Source organism: Crotalus tigris, unplaced genomic scaffold, assembly GCF_016545835.1.
Source record: "Crotalus tigris isolate CLP2741 ecotype Arizona unplaced genomic scaffold, ASM1654583v1 scf7180000017658.5313226, whole genome shotgun sequence".
Classification (NCBI taxonomy): Eukaryota; Metazoa; Chordata; class Lepidosauria; order Squamata; family Viperidae; genus Crotalus; species Crotalus tigris.
In genome coordinates, this window is record NW_024096545.1 from 1,119,186 (window position 1) to 1,143,888 (window position 24,703).

General features: G+C 35.0%; 1 protein-coding gene across 2 annotated transcripts in view; it reads right to left on the reverse strand.

The window, feature by feature from the left end:
* The window catches only part of IL1RAPL1 (interleukin 1 receptor accessory protein like 1), an 877,062-nt gene extending 859,909 nt beyond the window's left edge, over positions 1 to 17,153 (reverse strand). The window contains exon 1 of one of the 2 annotated variants that reach the window (XM_039335732.1): positions 16,179 to 17,153. The gene's annotated coding sequence lies outside the window, so the exon portion shown is untranslated. Of the gene's footprint in view, positions 1 to 16,174 lie in introns of both variants that reach the window. The other variant, XM_039335731.1, reaches the window with a different exon arrangement.
* Positions 17,154 to 24,703: the final 7,550 nt, after the last annotated feature.

The following is a 24,703-nucleotide window of genomic DNA, read 5'->3' on the forward strand; positions in this document are numbered from 1 at the left end:
GTGCTGCCAGGTTGGTGTATACAGAATTGCATTCTAACCAATACAAAAAAAGGTGCTGACATAAACAAAATGATGGCATCATGCTTTTCAAAAGACTCAACATGAATGTTAATGATGAAATTGAGGAGAGAAAGAATCTGACAGTTTCACGTGTTTTGTTTGCTCACTTAACAAACATTGCAATATTAATATATCTGTTAAGGTTAATATTTCATATAGTGCCCTGAATCTTGGCAACAATGTGTTTCAGGATAAACATTAACCGCAGTCTTTGGCTCACTCTTGTTAGAATCAGCCAAGGAGCTTTGCATTTCTATTCATAGTACCTTTGATCCAAAATTGTCTGCTTTTAATAAAGCCAGAAAGATGCATACATTTTCTGAAAGTACAATTGTTCAAAAAGATGCAAATTTGCTGACTTAACAAGGAAAAAGACTGCTATATTCTCCATTTCTTCATGCTTACTTTGCTTGTTTCATTTAGAATCAATTTAGATACTTAAAAGATCTTAAAGATCACTTTGATTGTAGAATTCAAATGGTTTTAAACTGTTACAACTTCAAAAACATAAGAACGAAATGAATTAAACTATTTGAAAAAATACATAAAGGCCAAATTTGGGGAGGAAGACAAAACTCTGCTCTTAACCTCTGGAACAGGTCTGTAGGTTGCACTGACTTACAGGCCCCGAGAACAGTTTCTACTTACCCATTCTCAGGAAGAATTTATTTATAAAATTTGTTGGCCGCCCATCTTACCATAAGGTAACTCTGGAAGGCATAAGAATACATTTACAGTAAAACAAGAGTAAATTAAAACCAAGATTAAAATCAAGGACATGTGGGGAGGGCAGGGGTGGAATGGGGGGAGGTGGAATCAGTTGTTACTCAATCAACCAGCTCCATTGAGCTGTTTTCCCAGTGGGGCCCCAGGCCAAGTGGCAAAGACAGGTCTTTAGACCCTTACGAAAGGATAGGAGGGTTGAGGCCAACTTCACAACAGAGGACAAGATGTTTCAGAGAGCAGGAGCAACAGAAGAGAAGGCCTCCTCCTGGACCCTGCCAGCCAGAATAATGGGGCTAACGGGACCTCTAGCATGAGTGGGATGGGCCAATCTCAGTGGAATTAGATGGTCCCTCAAATAACCTGGATCCATGTCATGAAGGGATTTAAAGGTGAATTGCTCCTTTATATTCTTTTACAAACTGAAGTATTGCCTAGTGAATCTATGTGGCTCAAGCAACTGGGACTATATATAAGGGTGCGGGAGGGCAGACAGCAGGGCCACCATGCACACTCCATTTTCTCTCTGCTTTGAGGCTTCAACATCCCTCATTTAGGTATAAAAGGCTGGTGTTACACAGGCATTTGTAAGGAATATTTTTAGTGTTTGATTCCAGATTGGTGGGTGCTTCTTAATTCAAAGAACCATATAGCTGGGAGACCATTTAGATGAGTGTTTCTCAACTTTAGTAACTTTAGGATATGTGGACTTCAACTGCCAGAATTCGAGAGTCAGCAAGCTGATATCTAAATCAGGAGTGTCAAACTGCTGGCCCATGGGCCGGATGCGTCATGCCGAAACCGTGCCCACCCCAATGCAGGCAATGGAAAAAAAGTCTCGATATGTCATGACACATCACATGATGTTGCAAATTTGACATCCCTGATTTAGATCATTCAATCCAAGTTCCTCACTGCAGAAATGAAAATCAAAGCTTTACTGACAAATTGTTGCTTAGTTTCTGTTTGAATGCACCCAACCAAGGCAGCCCACCTCCTTTCAGGTTAAGCAATTCCATTGTTGCACTGTGTTTGTTGCCAGGTTATTCCTAATAGTCATTCATTCAAACTTAATCCCTTCTTTCATATTTGGCATGCTAAAAGACTAGAAGATAATCTAGTTCTTCCTCTGTATAGTATCTTTCAAGTATGCAGAAAAAGATATGAGCTAGATGGTTGAAGTGGTTAAGCTGGTCTAGAAACTAGGAGACTGTGAGTTCTAGTCCCATCTTAGAAATGAAAACTTGGCTGGATGTCCATCTCTCAACCCAACCCATCTCACAGAGTTGTTATGGAGGAATCAGGAAGAGGAAGGAGTGTTATATATACTCACTGCCTTCAGTTACTTATAAAGTAATAAAGGTAGAATTTTTAATGAATGAATGAATGAATTTCACATTCCTGTTCCATCTTCTCTTAAGGCCTAGCATTTCCAGTTTTTTCAATCTCTGTTCATGATCTTCTGGTTTTCTAACTATCCTTGTTATGTATTTTTGAGATCACTTCAATTTCTTTGAATACTTCCTATATAGGCTTCTAAGCAAATATGAGAGGAGACAGAGTGTAATTAAATACAGGTGGAGATGGAGATATATAATTATAAATATTTTCAGAGAGTGCTGTTTGTTGGCTTGCTAATACTTTAGGGAACTTTTATCACTTTACAGACATCATAGGAGGAGAACTTAAGAAGCTATCAATAGTATTTTTTCAGACTAACAGATAAAAAGCTTATGCCTTTTAATAAAATGTATTAGTCTGAAAAAGTACTCTCAGACTCCTTTATTTATCATTTTAGAACAGCCTTTTCTTCTTTGAGGCCTTTTATATATGTTGGAATATAATTCCAATCATCTACCAGACAGCACAAATAATAGGATTGTAATCTAATATATCTAGATGGAACAGGTTGCTGAAGATAATTTTACAGTCTAGATATGCAGTGGATTTCCTGGAAACCTTAAATTGTGTAAATGCCTCTCATTGGTTTTTTGCCTTATTTCTATCCTATCATTTATATTGTAAGGAGAAGGCAGGGACTGTCTTGTTGTTTGTTATTGATTTTATGTAAGGCATTCTGGAGCTTTTTGGTTGAAGAGTGGGATAAAAGCTGTAAATAAATAAAGATGAATAACCACAGTGAAAGTGGTGGTAACTATCCAAGCCCTGATTGTCTGCTTGCAGTCTCAGTGGAAGTAATAGCAGATTCTTGCTAAACAAATCAGCAGCATGGTAATTTTCTCTTGTCCTGCTTTTTATGGAGAGATGGAATGGGATGTGCATTCCTAGTCTGTCTTTTTCTTTGGTACCACAGTTACCATGACACCGGTATTCTGATCAGTCTTCTCACATTTTTAATTCACTAAGCAATAAAAAAAGCTTCATTTTTATTTTTAAGAAGAAAACAGTTTTCTCTCCCAGAACATTATTGTCAGAAAACTGCATGTTGACCAAGATCATTATAGATGCTTTGCATTGCATTGTTCCAGGTCTCATGGGACATTATGGCTTGTGTAATGAAGCAGCCTCTCATACGAACACATTAATATATGTATTTGGAAAAGCACAGCTAAAGAAAATATAGTTCTTAGCATGACTCACAGACTTGCAGCTTGGAAAAAGAGAGTTGATGGCTCATCAGACAGATGTTGTATTAGCCAAATTCCAGCCATTTTTAATAAATGGCACATTGCTCCCACTAATCAAAGACCACTACAAAAACAAGGCTGATGCAAAGAATATTGCACCAGGAGAGAGATGTTCAAAAGCCATTCAGGAAAACTCTATCCACCATTAAAAAATGTGACCTCTGTTGTTAAGTAGATTGTGTTGCAAGACCATGTGATGATTGTACACTGAGAGGTCCGTGGTAAATTTTCCAGTAAAGAAAAATCCCAAGGATATAATTAATAAAACTACAGCATCCTATTAGAATTCAGGGAGTTTAAAGAATTTGGGCTGGTGGGACTGGCTCTGATATTAGGTCATAAAACTAACTGCACCATAAAGATGCTCACTCTCTTGTTCTTTGCTCTTGTTTGTGTTCTCTATTTGGCACCAACCGCCTTTCTTTCTCCTTCTTTCCTGCCAAGCTTCAGAATCCTTGGACTTGGTGACTGAAAGATAGAGAGGAGTTCTATATCACTTTTCCATACAGATTTAGTAAATGTAAACTGACAGTTTTCTCTTTCTCTTCCAATTTTCCCTTTCTTCAATTAGAGATGTTCTGCTTCAGTAGAAATGTATCTCTAGCTATCACATTTATAATTGTTTTTAACTTATGCTTAAAGATGTCTAAGGGTTCAGCTTTGAACTTATTATGTGCTTACCATGTAATATTTGATTGCCAAGCTGATTGCCAGTTGATCAAGATTTGTTCCAGTTTTCTGGCTCTGTATTCTATGTCTCAGAACTGTACTTTAAAATTGGACTAACATTTTCAACTTTTTGTTTTTCTCCATTTCTCATGTGCATAGATGTAGATCTAATTTATATCACAAATATTACTTAACATGTAACACTTGGTTCAGAATTAGAACAGAAAAAAAATGCTACTATACAAAAGCTGTGCCAGAAAGGGGAAAGTATTTTTCAAAGCCATGACATATAAAGGCCTTCCAAGCAACACTGCTTTGTAACACTAGCATCAGCTTATGATAGGTATTCCATTAAATCTTGCTTTTCTAAGCAGTCATGTGAGAAATTTATTGTACATTCTTATGCATGTTTATTTCACTCAAATATTGTGCTGCTGATTTTATTAGGATAGTAACTGCACATGGAAATTTGTGGTTAAGATGCTTTCACATGAGACTTAGACAACAGTACTGCCATACCTCTGAACGTTATATCAAGACATCTCCCCTCCCCCCCAATTTGGAACCTTCTATGTTTTCCCTTTGTTTTCTCTCTCTCTCTCTCTCTGCCTTGACAGAATACATGTTAAGAAGGAAGATATATGTGAAGAACAAAAATGGGGAAAAAAAACTGAATACCTAGGCCACATCTGCTGAATAGTGGATGTAAAACATTGGCTGGAAGCACCATTTCTGTACTGATCAGGAATATGTGTTAAGGTCACATATGTGATTAGAATATTGTACTATAAAAATACTATAAAGCTGTTCTTTACATTTGAATTTATACTAGAATCATCACATTGAGATGTGATCTTCTGCATTTGGGAAAAGCAGCTGCAGTCATGCGAAATGCTTCCACTTCTATCCCCACTTCCCCAAGGCTCAGCACAGCTTATACTTCTTCCCAAAACGTAGTAAAAGCTTATAGCCCCAGAAAATTGAGAGATGGGCTCATTCGTTCATTTATTCCTTCATTCCCCTCTCACAATTTACTTACAAACTTTCATATGTGTTGGGCTAATTGAGCCACACTGTAGTGTTTTTTGGAATGTTCCAAAGTCCATAGTCACCCTCATCCCACCCAGGTCTTTAGCCTGCAAAATTGTGGAAAAAGAGAAGGGGATAACAAACAGACAAGGACGCAGTAAGCGGGAATGTATAGCTATTAGAAGTAAGCAAAAGAACTATCAGTCAAATGTCAGGACCACAAACTATAGTAAGCAGCCTCTTGTGGTGTGATTCCTGCCTGGACTACGGCTCAGAACTTATCCTGGAGCTTGATAGCAACCAGAAGAAGAGTAACCATACTAAACTAGCACCTAATCCCAATGAGTAGAAGAACCTCTGGAGGCAAATGTTTTATGCCACATTATAAACGTTAAGATTTTATTTTTTATAAGGATTAATAATCAAGAATAATTATTTACATAATTGCATCAACTTGCAAAGTCTAGGATGGTGGAGTAACACAAGGCAACATGAAAGGTGTGTACCACAATAAAGTATTTTTTACAGTTATCTTCTGTGCTGTGATGTGTCAGTCCTTGGGACAAAGAACCCTGATAAGATGAACTTTCATTTCAGCTTATTAAGCAAAATGAGAATACTCATGCTTTTTCTGACTGGCATTAAAAATTTTAAACTTTTACTGTAATGTTTGTTGATTATTATCTTTTGCTGAGTGTCCTGGTCAGGGTGGATAATAATCGATGATTTTTTTTTAAAAAAATATTTTTTTTAATTTATATTGGATTTTTTTTTTATTTTTATCAAATTTATTTTAATAAAATGCTTTTGGAGTAAAACTCTATCTAAAGACAGTTTTCTATTTAAGATACATTAATAATTTAGTTTATTCAGCATGAAATGGAGCTTAGTTATGTAGCATGAGGCTGTATATTCTGCACTATTTACATTTTTGGTAAACTCATTCAATGAATCCAAGCTCTGCAAGCTGAGATAACATGCACTGCATTGATGCATTCACACAATTTCACAGTAACCACGAGATAAATCATAAAACAAAGTTCATGAATATTCCTTTATCCCATTGTTTTGCAAATCTATGTACACTACAAACTTTATGATTGTTTGAAGAGAAATGCATCTGTACCAGGATCTAAGTGTTTTAATTAAATAGAAGAATTTGAGTAGTTCTCCAACTATGTGTGATTAACCTGTTAACCCAAAATCAGTTCTGATATTGCTGTTTTATTAACCTGACAGTTTATTATTCTAAATAGGAAACCTTCATTTTGTTTGCAAATAATGATATTAACTACCAGCAAGAATGAATCCTTACATTTAAAGAGCACCTGACATTTCAGATCCATCATGGCAGCTCCTGTTAGCAGGTATCCACACACCTGCTGCCCGCCACGTCCCTCACCTTGTTGTGTCCCTGCTGCATCACCAGCTGTCCCGTTAAAGTGAATGGGACTGTCGGTGAGTCAACAGCGGGTCAGAGGAGGAGCTGCTGTGGAACAGAGATGACAGTTGCTCTTTAAAAATTATGATTTAAATCGAGATGATTTAAATCAAGCCTTTTTACTAATGATTTAAATCATGATTTAAATCGACTTGATTTAAATCAAATCTACCCTGGTCATGGTAGACTGCAGAAAAAGCATGAGCCAGCAATGTGTTACATCTGCCAAAAGAGTCATTACACTTTTTCACTACAGCAAAAGAGGAATAATCTCAAAGTCCAGGAACTGATAGTTATTCTCTACACTGCACTAGTCAGAGTACACAAACTAAACTGTGTTCACTCTGGGTTTCAACAATATAAAGATATTGAGGTCAGTGTTTAAAGAAAAATGACAAAGATGGTGACAGTCTTGGAGGCTAAATCCAATGCAAAAAGGTGAAAAGATGGGTATATTTAGTCTAAAAAGAAAATCAAGAGAAAGCATTATAATATGCTTCTAATATTTGAAGAAGTGTCAACAAGAAAAGAGTACGGAATTATCTTCCATAGTATCTGAGAAGAAGACAAGAACAAATGGGAGGAAGAGTTTCAAACTCAACATGAGGAATTTCCTGAAAATAAAAAATATGAAGCAGTGGGAAAACCTATTTCTGGGAACTGTGGGTGCTGAATTACTGGAAAGTTTCAAACAAAGGTTGTTTAGCCATTTATCTGGGATGGTATGAAGACTCCTGTCTTGGATAGGAATTAGAAGATATTGAATGTTCTTTTAAACCTCATGATTATATTATACTTGTACAAATACTATTATACCTGAAAAAATATCCTATGTTAAAATTACCTGCAGGGATCAATCACACAAAATTCAAAGTATTTCAGTTAAATTAGTCCCTAGGCAGGAAACATGATTTAATTTTGTTACTAGAATCAGATATCAGCAAAAGGAACAAATCATACAAAACTATTTTTTCACTTATCCACCAAAGCCCTTAAAACCTTATAATGCAGCTATTAGAAACTTTAAAAAGTAGAGTTGAACATGACATAATAAAAAGACTGAATTTTATTCTTCAAAGCATAGTCATAGAAATGCTCCTTAAAAACTCCTTGTTTAAATGGTAGCTTTATCAGTTATTCTGCTTTAGCTTTCCATTTACTTTTTATGAGCAGCTGAAACCAGAGTCAAATGTATTCAAACTCCAAAACACTGAATTACTTAGAATATCTAGAGTCTATTCTGAATCCATCTAATAGCATCTCAATTTGCCAGCTTTGTCAGAAACGTCCCTAAAAAATGCTATAAGCAAAATAGCCAATCCTGGTAGGCATATCTCTAACATTTTACAGAATTATATTATGGATCACTTTCTAAGTTGCCTCTTTGCAGTACTTTGGCTCTCAAGATTATATTTTGGTTTGGATGTAAACACTTGTTTTTCCAGTCTTTCTATTTATAATTTGATATGCCCTTGATAAATCTCTAATGAAAGACATATAGCTTTGCAAATTATGGTTGCTTCTAGACAGGTGGTTAGTGCGTTAGTAATCATTTCTGTCTCACTCTAAACTACAAAAAGAATTGCAATTGATTTTCCACACTATTAAAATCATTGTACTTGTTCTGTATGTTTATCCCATTATTTCCATCTATGCAGAGAACATGGCATGTTCTTAAAAGCCATGGCATGTTCTTAAAAGCCACTTGAAGCTTAATGCATATCACCATAACCTTTGCAATGAGTGCCATTTCTTTAAAATTCTAACAAAAAAAGCAAACTTAATTGTTGCTAAAATGCCCTTTCAGTTCCACTAGATTACTGAAATGCTACTAAAATGAAACAAGCATTACAGTATAACATTGTCTACTATATTATAATAGTATTTTTAACAAAAAAAAAGCCATGGAAAGAAGCCATTTTAAAATTATATTTAACTGTGGTTATTCTTCAACAATCCCCTAAGCTTCTGTTGCTTTATTTCATGGAAAATATGGGACTAACAAGATTCATTGATTCTAAATGATATGGGGAAGCTAACATGAACAGTGCTACACATTCATTCCTTAGCCCATGAAGATCATAGCTCAAGCACTTAAATTTTAATAAATGAACAGCCAATGAATTCTGCAATTCTATTTGTTGGTGTTGATAAGAACATTTAAATTCTACTTACCAGTACTATACAGAATTGAGTAAAATACTTAAATGCTGAACATATTGAAGTGTATTTATGAACAATGGACCCAGAAATTAATTTTGTCTGCCATTATAGATAAGCTGTGTTTAAAAAATATTGCAAAAAGAACATGAGATTGATCTGAAAGTGGATTTCAAAATAGGTTACAAGAATGATATGAAAAAAGATGCTACATTGGATGGGCAAAGCAAATAGTCTGATGTCTTAATAATTAAAAGGGATATACAAATAACAAACCAAAAGAACAACCTAGATAACCTTCCTATATTGGATTTATAAAAGAGACCTGTTAAAGTGTGAAATAATTTTGTCAGAAGGACAAAGAAAAAAATGAAAACAAATCAAGTTCGAGCACATTATATAAACGGACTAAAGATCAAGCCTATAAAGAAACAGAACATAAAATTGGTTTATATGATCAAAGTTAAAATAGGTATGTTACCTGTAGTAATCCTTAATGGACTTTTGCTGTTCAAAACTGAATTACAAAGATTTAAGGATTTGTTCATAGATGAGATATGGAAAAAAATATTTTAAAAGAAGCTGATAAATTACTAAAACTGTTATGCTTGTGATGAAGGGGAAAGTTATAAATTGCAAACTGTCAATGGGGAAAAAAGAGAATCTTATACTGATTGATCCCTTTAAAAGAGGATTCAGAAAAAAGTTTTTTTAAGCAGTATGTTAATCAAGAAGATGTATTTGAAGAGGAATAAATCCTTAAAACTAAATTATTTTAAATCAGAATGTTCATTTTCTGAGGAAAATGTTGTATATTAAAAATTACAACAGTGAATACTCTGTCACACACACACACTCACACACACAAACATAGACAGAAAGAGGGAGGGAGGGAGAGAGAGGCAGGGAGAGAATGTAATTTTTACTTTAATTAAAAAAGTGTTCACAACTACAGATAAAACAGAACAGTCCAGCATTATCTGGACTTCTGCATTCATACTTTATATTATATTTGAATCCCAGATTGCTAGAGAATTGCACTGATCTTTCACTTTAAATAGGAAAAAAATCATTAGATTCATAAAAGGGTAAGAACAGCGATGAAAGTAGACTTTTCTAATTTAATATTATTTTTTTAAAAAAATTATGCAGTAGGAAGTCCTAGAATATATTTTATTGAATAAATTATGAAATTTAACAAAAAGTAGTTATTAAAAGATTTATGACAACTGAAGAAATAATATTAAAAGTAATATTTATATTTTTGAACAATATAGCCTCATAAGCGTCAAATACTCTAGATCTATGGAAATTCTAAGTAATTATACCAAAATACTCTATATTTCCTATGTTAGGTCTTTTGCAGATAAATGACCAAGTTATACAAATACTCTTCAATGTCCAAAATAATTTCAAATATATATCTGACATAGTATTTAACTCAATTTAGAAACTATTTTTAGATTACAATTTAATGTGTCTTGTACAAATTTTGATGAAAATTTGTCAAATGCAAAATCTGTATTTCTCTTCAGCTTTAACTTTCTATTCTCCAATGATCTGCTAAATGGAAATAGTTCTTCAACTACCTGAATAGTAATCATTGTAATTCTTAATCTCAGTTTATTATTTACCCTTTTCTGATTATTACTGTTGATATTTATATCTCACCTGCATTTGAACAATATATTGTAGCTTTTAGAATATCTTCAGTTATTTAAAACAAAAGAGTTATTGAAAAAATTAACCCTATTTTATGATGCTTGTAAATTTCCTGCTTTTTTGCCATGTATTTTATCTTTTTATTTTATTTTTTATTTTTTCCTTGTCTTTCTTTTTTCATTTCTGAAAAATACTTAATAAAATATATTTTAAATCAAATAATTCAGCAAAATTTTGGTACTGCTCAAAAATGCATGTTTCATTGAATGAGTTATGGTTTCACCATATACTCATAGCCCCCATGCTACTTGCAGATCGTAAGCAACAATTTCAGGTACCAGTTCCTGGGAGCTATTGACTCACAGAGGTGAGCTCTGAGGGAACAGCACAGCTGCTTCTTAGCTGTAAAGGTTGATAGCTACCTTCAACAAATCTGCCCATCATTAGTGCTACAATAATGGCTAACTCTTATCAAAGATACTGTGTAAAAAGCACAATCTTGTCTTTCAGTTCAAGGTGTCTTGAGCTTTGCTATGTACTTGTATCAGCAGTAACACAAAAAGTCATTTTGAGACCCATTTTCATCAACTTTATGATAGACTCCTATTCTATATGTCACACACTAAAATGGTCAAAGCATTTTAACTTTTATGCTCTGCTTTTGAGTACCTTCATAACAAGTACAGAATTTACATTTGCTGATTGATCGCCTAGTGCTTTTTCCCTTTCTATTTATGGATTCATTATCATCCATAAAAGTACGCTGTTAGAATCATTTGAGAACATTCTGCTATCTGTAAGCTGAAGATGTTAAAACTTCCAATTTCATCTGCCTATGACTGATCAGACTAAATTGTACACAGTACTTTTTAATTCATCAGGAATGCAGCATCTGTTATACAAGACATCCTATCTGTGATTCCAGAGGACATAAATAGCTATCAAATTGTTAGCTCAGTCCTTCATGAATTCATCTAGTGCCTTATTAAAATCAGGTCAATTAGTGGCCATAATCACAGTTCAATTATGCACCAGACCAAGCCTTGAATCTCCTAAATATTTTATTTTAATGGATGACCTTGTGTTATAACATTCTAAGAGGAGGATACACACATCACATTTCCCTCTCTACACATGATCTATCACACATTTCCTCTTACTCATCTTATTCTCCAAGTTAAATAACCTTAGACACTGCAATTCTTCTTGACAAAAGAAATGTTATAGCCCTATGATCATTCTGATGTCTCTTTTGTGTATATTTACTAGCACTGAGATATCTCCAGCCAATTCATACGTTCCTGCCATTTACAAATAAAACTATTTATCAACATGGGCAGTGTGATCTAATGAAGCTTTACCAACTAGTACATACATGGTGTAACCACAGCTCCCAGAATTCTAGCCAAAATTAATTTAGTGCTGTCAAAGAATTTTGGAATTTTAGCCTAAGACATTAACAGGGCATCACGTTTAGAAAACTGATGTACTATGATAAGTGAAACATTTTCAAATAACCAGACTTGATAATTATTAGTAAAATCTATATGTTTTTCAAATGGCGTGGTCCTAGCCAATAAGAACCAATGCTTTCACATTAATAGAACCTTTCTCTGGCACTGAGTGTATGTGAATTCTTAAGTGACCAGGAAGCTATTCATATATTTCTGGTAAGATATAGTCATACTGTTATCAATGACAAAGGTTTCTGTGACCACTTGAAACAAATTACAAGATGATAGGTGTCAATACAGTGTATGCAACACTATACACACATATTAAAAATGTATTATAGTATATTACAACATTCATTAGCCAGATTTTACAATTATATTTTAGATAATTAGCCAGCAGACTAAGACAAGCAAGGCAACAGAAAGCATCAGGTGTTTAAAATAGTGGGTGATCGCTTTTTTCCTGACTCAGAAGTTACTATATTATTAAACTGTACTCAGAAATGTTATACTCACGTCTCATCTGAACATTCATACATGGAAACAGGGTCTTCTAATCTTTGTTTATCAAAGCACATCCAATCAATAAAGACACTGATTATATCATCATATCACATATAGTCCATCTCTAGTCTAGATTTATTTGCACTGCAAAAGTCAAATGCATACATAATTGAATTGGTGAACTATATTGATTTATTCCCACACAGAGACACAGACACCCCAATATACATGGCAAAATTCCAAAATTACATCTGCAGCATAGTTTACTAATTTGATTTACTAAAATTTGATTCACTATTTGATTTTAAGAGTCCTGAGTATAAAAACTTCCTTCTTTGATCCCCAGCATGAAAAATAGCAACCCAATCCAGATATATAGAGGAATAAAAATATTGACACAACCTTTATCTGTAGCTATGAAAACAGTATGGTTCTATAATTGATTTTCATAATATGAGCTCCACCAATAACTTGATGATTTTTTAAGAAAAAACATATTAATTCAAGTTATGTCCTTTGTCATAAAGTTAAAAAAAAGTGCTGGGATTGACTTGGCTACAAACAGTTTGAAAAAGAAAGCATTTCATTACAAAACAGATTTAAAAATCAGACATATTTTCAATAATTAGCTGTATTTTATAATAATGTCAAACTTTTCCTGCACTGTTACAACAGAACCACAGTTCTGTACAAAACCTTTTAGAAGCCAGGATACTGAGATGAAGAATTCAAGAGAACAACTAAGATTGTTCTATATACAATATATTGTATATACATTGGACTTGATGAACTAGGTATAGGAGTGGATTGCATATTACAAATATGTTACTCTTGTATTGGTTTTATTTCCAATATAAAGTAACTGATTATTCTCCTCAAGTATAATCAGAAATTTATTCAAGGAAATTTTCTATAAATCAGTTGGCTGTGATTTATAGACCAAACTTTATTAGCCATAGTTCAAGTTTGTTATACATTAGGGAAATAAACTTACTTATTTTTTTAAAAAAATCACCACAGTTTTCTATAAACTCATTTTTAAAAGCAAATTTTCTGTGTACCATTTCAGAAACATGAAGGCCTCATTCTTTGTGGACTAATCCTGATGGCATAATTACTATTAAATTTACTTGGCCTTGAGCTTTCTTCTAATGAATACAAGTTTCAAGATGTGTTTTTGTAAGCTTGAGCAACTAAAATCTCATATAAGCATTTGGTAACCAGAACAATAATTTACATTTCATACTAACTCTTTGTAGGAGATAGAAACATCAATATTGTATAATAGTATATATTATTACAAATGAAATAAGATGGAGGTTATCATTTGAAGGTAATTTAATCCACTTCTATACCTAGTTCATCAATTCCAATGAAATCAGTTTACGATTCATATATATTGAATATAGATTCATCTTAGCTCCACCTACACAACTGCTCTCTTGAATCCTTCTTCATTTCAATATACTGGTTTCTAAAAGGTTCCGTACAGTGCAGGAAAATCCTAAAGTAATTCAAGAATTAGAATATACACAGTGAAATGTGATGGAGAAAAATTTTGATGCTAGGAACATTCCTACAAAATTGCATACTAATCTTTAAGAGTTGCCATAGTGTTATTCTGACCCCTGAAGGATGGAAACAGGAGTTAATTTTCTCTGTGTTTGTGGTGTGTGTGTGTGTGTGTGTGTGTGTGTGTTCTCTTCGTTCCAATCCCTAACTTGTATTAATTCAATGTATTAGTGTTATGTGTCAGATTGTCCTAGAAAAAAAAGAAGAAAAAAAAGAAACCTAGGGAACCATTTTAAAATAAAGAAGTAGAAAAGATGTTTAAGGAATTGTGACTCCAGACTGCTAAGAAAATTTATCATTTGCAAAGTTTCTAGAATTGAATATACCATCATCCTGAGGTAGATGCTGTTTCTCAAAGTCTCTTGTGCCCCTGTTGTATATTCTTTAGTCATTCATTTTGTATAAAGGGGGACATTACAATTAGCCTACAGGAGATATGCAGGGACCTCAACTATGTTGTTAATTAACTACTTATTTCATGTAGTTTCACATTTATCAACAATTTAGGAGAGCCACCCTTATCATAATCTTATATTACAAAAGGCTCTATTTAGTAACTTAAAGACTTGACTAGTATGCTTAACCAGTAAATAAAGCTGCACAAAGCTTTTAGTTAATACCCAACCAAAGCTCTAAGGCATCTTTCTTTCCATCAAGACCAACCATGTCCTTATTCCCACAATGATCTAAGGATCCACTTTGTGCTTTTACATTTCTTTTATTTAATTATCAAATTTGTATCCCACCACATCAAATAACTCCAGGACACTTTTCTTAACTAGACTCTTGTCTGGGGGGATGTCAAGCCTTTAACTCAAAAAAAGCAGGTTACACTGATTATTCAGTTTCAGTCAACTTGAAGTCTATTGGAATGTGCGGTTCTGATGGGTCAGATTATATGTGATTGAACAATTTTATGTATTGCCCTGAGAGCAGGTGTGGTTAAGTTATATGTGTAATTTCCTATTTTTATGGCATTATCCCAGATAGAAGTTTGGTGGGAAGATAGGAGTTATTTATTTCCCTCAATATCGGATTAGCTGTGTTTGTCTTTATCAGTAGTTTTCCAAAGTTAACCCAACTAATAGGTAGAATAAAAATGTTATTTGATGCATTCAAGTTACATAATAGTTCATTGTGCTCAGCTATAGCTATCTATCTTCCTTTTCAAGCAACATATATGTTACCACCACATCCAGTAAGAGTGAACCATTAGCTGTACATGGGAGTCTACATTCTAGCACACACTCTATAAGTTTAGCATTGCAGTGCAGTGTATTGTACCACGTCATCACTATTGATTCCCACAGTCCTTCCTCTCTTCCTCTGATCAAAATGCATTTTGCAGAAAAAGGTTGAGCAATGGATATTGTTTTGCACCAAGGGAATATTGGTTATGATGTCTTTCTGATCTATCAAGGCCCTGGATACATTTGCCTCGGTAAGCTTTGGGCAAAGCTGCTGAGGTCATATCACTTTTTACTGATCTCCAGCTCCCTTGCACGTGGCTGGGTCTCAGGGTATCAAGACATAACTATTTGGGCAAGAAATGCCAATGTTTTCCCAGAAAGGGGGAATACAAAGCAACAGAGAGCCATCTGAAACATTATGTGCCTTTTTTAAAGAAAAAAAGTGTTCATTGGTCAAATTTCCCAGCAATGTCAGGCTCCATAGCAGCATTAATTTCTACTACCTCATAATGCCAATGAATCCAGATTAAGCACTTTAAACTTCTGCAACTTGATCAAAGCGAGGGCTGTCACTGTCTATTGCAGTTCTAAGATAATACTGCACAGAGCTTTGGGGGAAAATAAAATAACCCATTTTACATTAAAAAGGGTCTATCACTGAGTGCTCCTCTGACTGCTATAGATTCTGTTCTATTCCAAAATACGTCACATAGAGAAGATGGGAAGGACATGGAAGAATGTCTATCCAGACTGCAAACAGGCTGATTTTCCATCTCAGGTGATGAGTTGGCTTGCCCATGCTTTGATTTATCACAAAATGCACTCTCCAAAATACCTACTGCAGTTCTTCTACTGAACTAATAATAGTAGAGCATTCCCTCTCTCTCCCAGTGACACACACATAAACACACACACACACACATACACCAGCAAGTGAAATGCAGCAATCAGAAAGTAGCAATTCAATTACAAGCTGCCAAGTTTAGCAATATCTCTGATTAGTTTTTGCATAGGTTTGGGGAAGGGGGGGGGAAGAGGAGGAAAGAGAGAAGGTTATCTTACCCACCACAGTCTTGCAAAAATTCTTCTCCCGGTATCAGTCAGTAAGATTAGTACTGATCATCACAATACGTAGTCAGGGAACCCACGATGTTTAAGAACTCCTCTGGATTCTTTTTTTCCCCTGATGCTAACAATTAAGAAGGGAAAAGAGATGCCCATTTACAAGCGCCAAGTTCACCATCCAAGCGGATAATTCCATGTAGAGCTAAAGATCCCTTGCAAGATTTGCTTCCTACTGGTCCTCAACGTGGCCAGGTTGTTCACCGATGGTACAATCCAGGTGAGAAGCCCAAATTAAAATTAGCCGATAAGATGAAAGGCAAAAGAAGACGGAAAAGCTTGCTAGAAGCGTGTGAAGAGGACGAAAAGATCGATGAGCCAAGAAGTCTGTGAGCTGTGGGACAAGAAAGGGAGTCCTGGGTTATGAGCAGGGAGCCTTTTCAAAACCTCTCAGAACACATGTAAAAATTCCAAAGCCACCGCACAGCCATAAGAAGCCAGAATCCCGGGTATATTCACAAGTATCCTACAATAACGAATCCGACGGGGTTTTCCTTGCACTGTACTGCTATGTGGAAAGCACACAGTTCCTGCTGTTTCAGAGGATGTCTCCTGGGTCCTAAAACTCGAATGGCAGAAGGCTTCTTTCCCCCCCCCCCCAAAAAAAAAAAAACAAGAGGAAAGCAGGAGGGAGGAGAAACCCCACAGTTGTCCGTTTGCCTTGAATGATGCTAATCTTCGGTGAAAATAACAAATCAACAAACCAAAAGAGCAAGCATGAGGAAAAACGTCAATCCACTCGGAATATCCCAAGGCAGGCAACAAAGGAGGGATAAAAAGAGGGAGCAGGAGAGAACGAAAGAAGAAGACGAAGAGAAACTGCAATGCAATGCATAAATGATTCCAGTGTTTCGACAAGATTGGCTCATTTGACTGAATGCATTCCCTGCTTTGCTGCAAGTCATAAAGAAACTGTTACTGCCACCCAATGGATAGTTCAGTCCTAACCAATCCACAACAGATTGCCTCTCTGCAAAGCCTTCATAGGAAGAAGAGGCGGGGGGGGGGTGTTTGAGGAAAGGGACAGTAAAGAAAGAATCGTTACTACCCACTTGTTTCGGGGACAGATCACCATAAGAGCCCCTTTGTCCTCCGCCCCACCCTATCCCATCCCATGGAAATGAACGCCGAAGATAAAACGTCGGGAGGAAACGCTTGATGTAGAAGTTCGACATTGATCAGCCAAGCCGCCTTCCTCCAGAAATTTCTCTAGTGAAAGGTTGTTTTAAAAGCGATGATGCATTATCTATTCTTGGATTTGTGTGTTTCTGTATAAAGCAAACTGTGGGACTTGCTGTTGCCATGGGATCTTCTTTGTGTGAACTCTCTGAACTGTGTGGGAGCAAAGATTTTTTTTATATATTTAAAAAAGACCCTTTCCTTCTTTATTTTCTTTTTAAAATTAGCTCCCTCTATTTTATCCTACCCCTTTTACAAATTCTAAAAGCAGGTAACAAACTCTTGCTGCATTATTGCTAATTAAGACCTTCAGAAGCTGCAAGGTGTACCTAATTAGGATTTTAAATTACTTCACCAAAGATATACTCATTTGCAGATGTTTAAAAAGTTAAACAACTGTTCTGCTAAATTTTACACTTGAAAATTCACACCCTCCAATCCTCCACCCCCAATATCTAGATATAGATAGAAAAGCCAGGATGCTTTCTACATGAGTAAATGTGTGGGGGAAGTAGACATAAAGGAGAAAGAAAGGGAAGACTGCAGGTTTAAGCCTATTGATTTGCAAATATGTGTAATAATAATAAAAGTCAAAGGAACTTCTGGGAAATGTAATTACAATCAAATCAGAAGAATTCCTCAGTGATTCCCATTCTTCCCATCAACATGCTTTCCATTTTTATATTTTTTACAATCAGGGTTCCTGTGCTAAAAACTGGCATGAGATGCAGTGATTGAACTGATGCAGTTTTTGCCTCATACACGTAGGTTGCCATAAACTCTACATGTGGTTGGTCCATTATGTAGCAACTACAAAAATAAAGCTTTTCTCAAAATTAATGACAAGTTTTTACTTATCAAATTATTAAGATAAAGCAAGGAAATACAAGATCTCTGCTAGGAAAAAGTTATGACCTTGACATGGATTGTTCAGAAATTATCATAAGATGTTTGGAATAGAAGCATTAAGCTTCCTTGATTATATTAACAAAACTTTCTTTCTTTCTTTCTTTCTTTCTTTCTTTCTTTCTTTCTTTCTTTCTTTCTTTCTTTCTTTCTTTCTTTCTTTCTCTGTCCCTTACTCACTCACTCCCATCCTCCCTCTCTGGAAGATTGTTTCCTCTACTATAGGCCTTCCTGTATACATGAATCTTCTAAAGAAATTATTTTACAGATGTTATATGAGGGAAGGGCCTTCCTCAAACTAGTGACTTAGCTGTAGAGGTCTGGAAGGGAAGCTACGGATGGATTGGCTTCCCTTTTAGCTGAACATAAAGAAACTAAATCTACCTATTATCGAAGATTGGCATTATCAAAGATTGCCAGCCAGCTGTCTTACTGGAGGCTGGAATTTTTTTTTCCATATTCATAAACACAAATTTGGATGACAGGAAAATGAATCAAATGGGGAAAGAACAAATGAATGAAACAAGATTAGAAGAGAGGATGAGATGCAAATATCATGTGCATATAAAGTTATAGTGTGATTGTGGAGACCTCCAGTGCAAGAGCCCTTTGATCAAATTATGTTTATAGAACAGGAAAATACATCTGAAATTGTATGCAAATTTTGTTACTGGAAAGTGGTGTCAAAAACTTGATTTTAACTTGATTTGGGGGGAAAAGTGAAATTTCAGTTTAGATCATGGGTGTCAAACTCGATCGCATCACGTAACATATAGTGATGTGTCCAGTGATGGGATTCAGCCAGTTCGGACCACTTTGGCAGAACCAGTAACTAATTTTTTGTTGCCCAGGCCCAGAAAGTGGCATCTACACAGAGAACTGGTTGTTCTCATATTTGAATCCCACTACTGGATGTATCGTGACATTTTTTGCCTTTGCAGAGTCGGGGTGGGCCGCCAGTTTGACATTCCTGGTTTAGACTAAAGATTTTTCTACTCTGTAGCCTTAAATTGCTAAACTCCCATGTATCAACCAGCTAGAAATAAAGCTGGTTTAAGCCATCTTCCCAAAAAACCCAAGGAAGTCCAGTTGTTCTTTGAAAAGCGCCTTTGGGACAACCCCAGGGTTGTGTGCAATTTTACAAGCCCCATATGAGTTGACAGGGCTATGTCTTCAAACTCTTGAAAGGCCAGGAGAATGTTACTATTACTGTATTATTTCAACTAGAAATGATAGGTGATTACTATTTCATCTTTTCATTCTGTCATGAGTTCTGCTTCTGTTATCTTCTAGTATAAAGTAAAATGTTAAAGAAATTTGGTACATTAAAAATAGCATACTGTTTCAGAGCAAGAAAAAAGAAAAGAATTTTCATAAAAGTAGACCAGCAGATTTTTGTAAAGGCAGATTAATGGGAAACATGGAATGAATTTATGAACCAATGTTTTCACTTGTCATGAGCTAAAATTAGTTCCTCTCTAATAAATATGCAAGTAGTCTTGGTCATTCATCAATTTAGGCCAAGGGCTCCAATTGGCCTTTGAGAGGCAGGTCAGGGACCATACTTCGCAACAGTGTGTGGGGTTAAAATTAATTTAATTGTGCTTTCAACTCATTTATATTTAATTTTCAACTCAAATATTTCTGATATAATTATTCTCCAATCATGTATATAACTGTTTACCTTTCTGTCACATTAAAAATTACATTTCAGTATAGGTAGTCCTTAATGATGGCAATTGGTACCAGAATTTCCATCACTAAACCATATGGTCATAAAGTGTAATGTTACATACATCATTTAGTGATAGCAATCCCAGTGTACCTGTTGGCTATTCTTATGCAAGGACTATGGGTTCTTAAGTGAGGACCTTCCCACAACTTCCTGTTGGCTTTTAACAAGCAAAGTCAACGGGGAAGCTGGCAGGGAGTTGCAAGTCACAATGCAGACCACTGGGAAGGTAAGTGGCTACTATGGTATGGCATGGATGTGTCTGGGCTGGGCAGTGGCTGCTTCCAGGTGAAGGAGTGTATACAGGGAACCATCACAGGCTTGTATTTGCCTCCCCAGAAGAAAAAGCCACGAGAATACAAGCAACTTACTGGAATGACTTGTGACCTTCTCTGCCAGTTTCTCCATTGACTTTGCTTGTGGAATGCTGGCCTGGAAGTTGCAAATGATGATCATGTGATAACAACAACAGTAATAATAATAAAAAGTTGGAAAGGACCTTGGAAGTCATCTAATCCAACCCCCTGCTCAGGCAGGAAATCCTATACCAGAGGTAGGCAACTTTGGCTCTTTTATGACTCATGGACTTCAACTCCCAGAATTCCTGAGTCATGCTGACTCAGGAATTCTGGGAGTTAAAGTCCACGAGTCATAAAAGAGCCAAGGTTGCTTACCCCTGATTAATTGTTCTAACTGTCTAATTTCTCCTTAGTTCTAGGTTGCTTCTCTTTTTGTTTAGTTTCCATTGTCCTGCCTTCAGGTGCTCTGGAGAATAGCTTGACTCCCCTGAGATATTGCTTCAATCATAATGATATCCAAACCTTTAGGGAGTAAGTTCTAGTAAATTTATTAGGACTTGCTGCTAAAAAGTAGACATAGGTTAACATATCAGTTATGATAATATCAAGGAAGTTATTCCTTGTTTCTAAACTATTCTAAACTGGGATTATGCAATACATTATATTCCCTTTGAAAACATAGTGCTTCATATTGTATAGTTTAACCTGGAGAAAATGGTTGTACAAGTTTAAAACAACTTTAATAATTATTAATTTCTTTCTCTAATCAATGACTCTTGTTTCCTGACCAGCAAAGAATGGAAAATGCAAATATAGAACAAATATTCAAAATATTCAAAACTTTACTTTTCATTTAATATTCTTTTCTGGAGAGCATCATCATGGATTACAGTAATTCTGCCCTGGTTTACAGGATTCAAGAGGCATTTATAAAAGACATCAATCTGTGTCGTAAACTCCTTAAGAAGTTATGAGATGTTTTATATATTGTTAAAATGGCCTTTTTAAGAGTTCTACTTTAGGGGTTAGCATCATAAAAATAAATGGATAATGGATGGGTACATTCTGATAAACTAGGACTGGAGTCATTCTTTTCCCTGACGAAAGCTTTTTGGTTAAAATTTATATTAAAACAGGAAAGGTTTGCAAAAGATGAATTTATGGGTAAAATGGCCCTATGTGAAGAATCACAAAAGAATTAAAATGAAAAGGGCTTATAATATAATATATAATACCTATATGTTCATATCTATAGATATTGATATAGATGGATAGATATAAATATAATTATTTCATAGAACTTGCTCAATGTCTCCTGCTGTAAAGAATAGAAATAGCAGGAACAAGCCCTTGCAATATTCCAAAAATTTTCTTGTCCTGTTTTTCTTCCTGATTGTAAGGTTATTTTTGCATTCTTTCAAGTTTTCTTTGTAGTGCTTTTGAGTGTTTGAACTGGCAGAAGGTGCATCTGGTATAGGTGTTGTTTTCTTTATATATATTTCCATTCTTCTGAAGCTTCCTTGGCTGCCCACTCTTCCCAGTCTGAAAAATAGATAATGAAAAGTGAAAACCCTGGAGGCTGCAAACCCCTAAAAATAAATTAGTTCACAATGAAAGTGACACATTCATACACTGTTTTAGCCAGCCTGAAACTAGTTCAGGAATGGTACACTTCACCAGTGGATGTTCTTCTCGTTTAAGAGGGGGTTTTTTTACCCCAAACTGAATAGGATAGTAAGGAAAAAAAATATTCCTTCACTTCCCCCTTTGTACCCCTTTTAAAATTTCTTCTAAAAAGTAATCCTTTAGTGGCAATAAAAAACCAATGCTACGCTTGCAATAACTTAACACATAAAATGTGCACCCAACATCTGAATGAATCAGTGTGAATGAGTTCTGTTGCAAATGAGCTTAAATCTCACCAATTTGCACATTTAACCTTTCCACATGCTGTTTAAACATTTACTGATATAACTTCCAATGTAAATGGTGACATTATCTATTCTGTTGCTGTACCAGGTAGACTGATTATTCCCTCATTTATGATAAAATATGCTCAGATGCCAATGGAACAAAAGCATTCTTCCAATTTAGGCATCAATAGGCTAAGGAAAAACAGTTCTTAAATAGTTGTATGGCCTGTTTGTTTGGCCTGTTAACGAAACAAGAGAGACTTAGTGAGAGGGTATTGTCCTTTAGCTACATAGCTTTTGAGAAACATACAGTTTAAGAGAATAAACCAATTATGAGACCACATGCAGCTTAATAAGGATTCCAGCTACTCACTGTCAACAATCTATAAACATTTTGAAACAAACTTTTGTCAGTTCTGTGTAGAAATTCAAATTCCCACAAATACATTAGTTGTCCCCCGCCACAAGTGCTTCACATTAATTATTCTCTTGTAGGAAATGTCTTTATGGAGAAAGGCTGCAGCCATAAACACAATCCACATCATACAGGGAGAACAAGCTTAGAGTAGCAAAAAAAATAAGATCAGCAGCTCTGGAGAGTTGACAGAACACTTTGGTCTACAACCTGTGAGAAAAATAAATTCAACATGGAGCTTTCGCCTCAATTGATCCTAAAATGTTAATCTATTTTGAATGTTCAGTTGCTTTCTTCTTACAGAGGGCAACAAGCTGTTTCTTTTGAGAACAACTGCAAAACATACTGAGCTGGTTGGCAATTTGAAGGAGGTGGTTTTGTTCTGAGACCAATATAGACAGAGATGCAATAGGAGAAGGGGAGAAGGAGAAGGAATGAATAAAAGTGGGGGAAATGAAGCAGTCTGAAATGAAAGCAATATGATCAGAATTTTGATGAAGTGTTGGCAAAATAAAAGATCTTCTGACTCTCTCTTTCTCTTTCATTTTTACTGAGTAAAATCTGCCCTGTTGAAGCATGCATATTCTATTTTTACAGCCCAACCTGAATAAATGGCTTTCATGATCAGCAATGACAGCATGGTGCCAGTTACAAATTCAAGACTATGGGAAAGGCTAAGTAACTGTTCTTGTCTTATATCTCTATACATTTTTTTGTAAATAATTAGGCATATATAATATTTGAAGTTTTTATATTAAACTTTCATTTCGACAGAATATAATACAAATTTATATTCACTGAGTTCTGAATGAAGCCATATTCATCAAAAATCATCACTACATTAAAGAAGAGCTGACTATCACATGATCTTTTTAAAAATAAATGCTTTTTTAATTTTTAATTAAGCCTATATTCTGCTCTGGGAAGCTCAGGGGGGGGAAGGGAGGGTTTTTGTGAGGGGTGGGGGATGGGTTTTTTTTTTTTATATATGTAATGTTTAGTTTCTTTTTTGTATATGTTGTCTTTTGTTTTGTATTGTTTTTGTCTTTTTGTAAAATTTATAAAACTTTCAATAAAAAAAAAATAAAAAAAAAATAAATGCTTGATATTGGATTTATATTTATTTCATACTTTCATGAATTTTGGTCTTAAAATGTTGCAAATCTTGCAAAAAGCCAACTCTTAACCAAATATTTCTTAATAATGAACCTCATAATTGACTAATGAAGACATCATATTATTTATGCTGCATTATAACCAAAAGTTATATAATATGTGACTGACCACATTGTGTAATGGTTCAAAGCAAAGGTTTATTTGTTACAAAGAAGGTAATTGCACACTACAGAAACTTAAGAAGATGCTTGATTGATTTAACTAGTGGAATCATGTAATGATAAGAAAACCACTTTTTTCATGTAAGTCTACATAGGATTGAACAATAAGCCTCTCTGAAACAAATAAATTAAGTTTCACAAAAAATCTGCAGATATTACATGTGGGATAGAGACGGAAATGCATTGTGCAGCAAAGTACATCTTTTGTTGATGTCATGATGCACCTACAAAAGACATGGAGTTGTGCTGTACCATCACACCATTGCTTTTATCAGATCGACCTTCTCTGTGGATGACACATGTAGGAAGTCATTTTGAGGTGCTTGAATATCTAGGTAAACTTCATTAGATGTTGTAAATTTGATTTGAAACTTCCAAAACTATTTACAGTATATCAACAGGAATTATGACTAAATAGAATACATTCATTTGAAGATTTAGTTATATTGGCATTCAAACTTGAAAACTGAATGCTGAACTAGACAACAGTGGTTCTAATTCCACTCAGTTCTACATTTTAGCACTCATTACACGTCGTAATATAGTTAGTTATCAAAGGCATTGGCACATTTTCTCCAGTGTGATAAAATTTGAATGTATTTAAGGCCACAGTCAATTATCTATTTTTAAGGAGTGGCATCTTCTACTCCCAAGCGAAATATAATATGCTAAGTTTTTAGTCATTTGG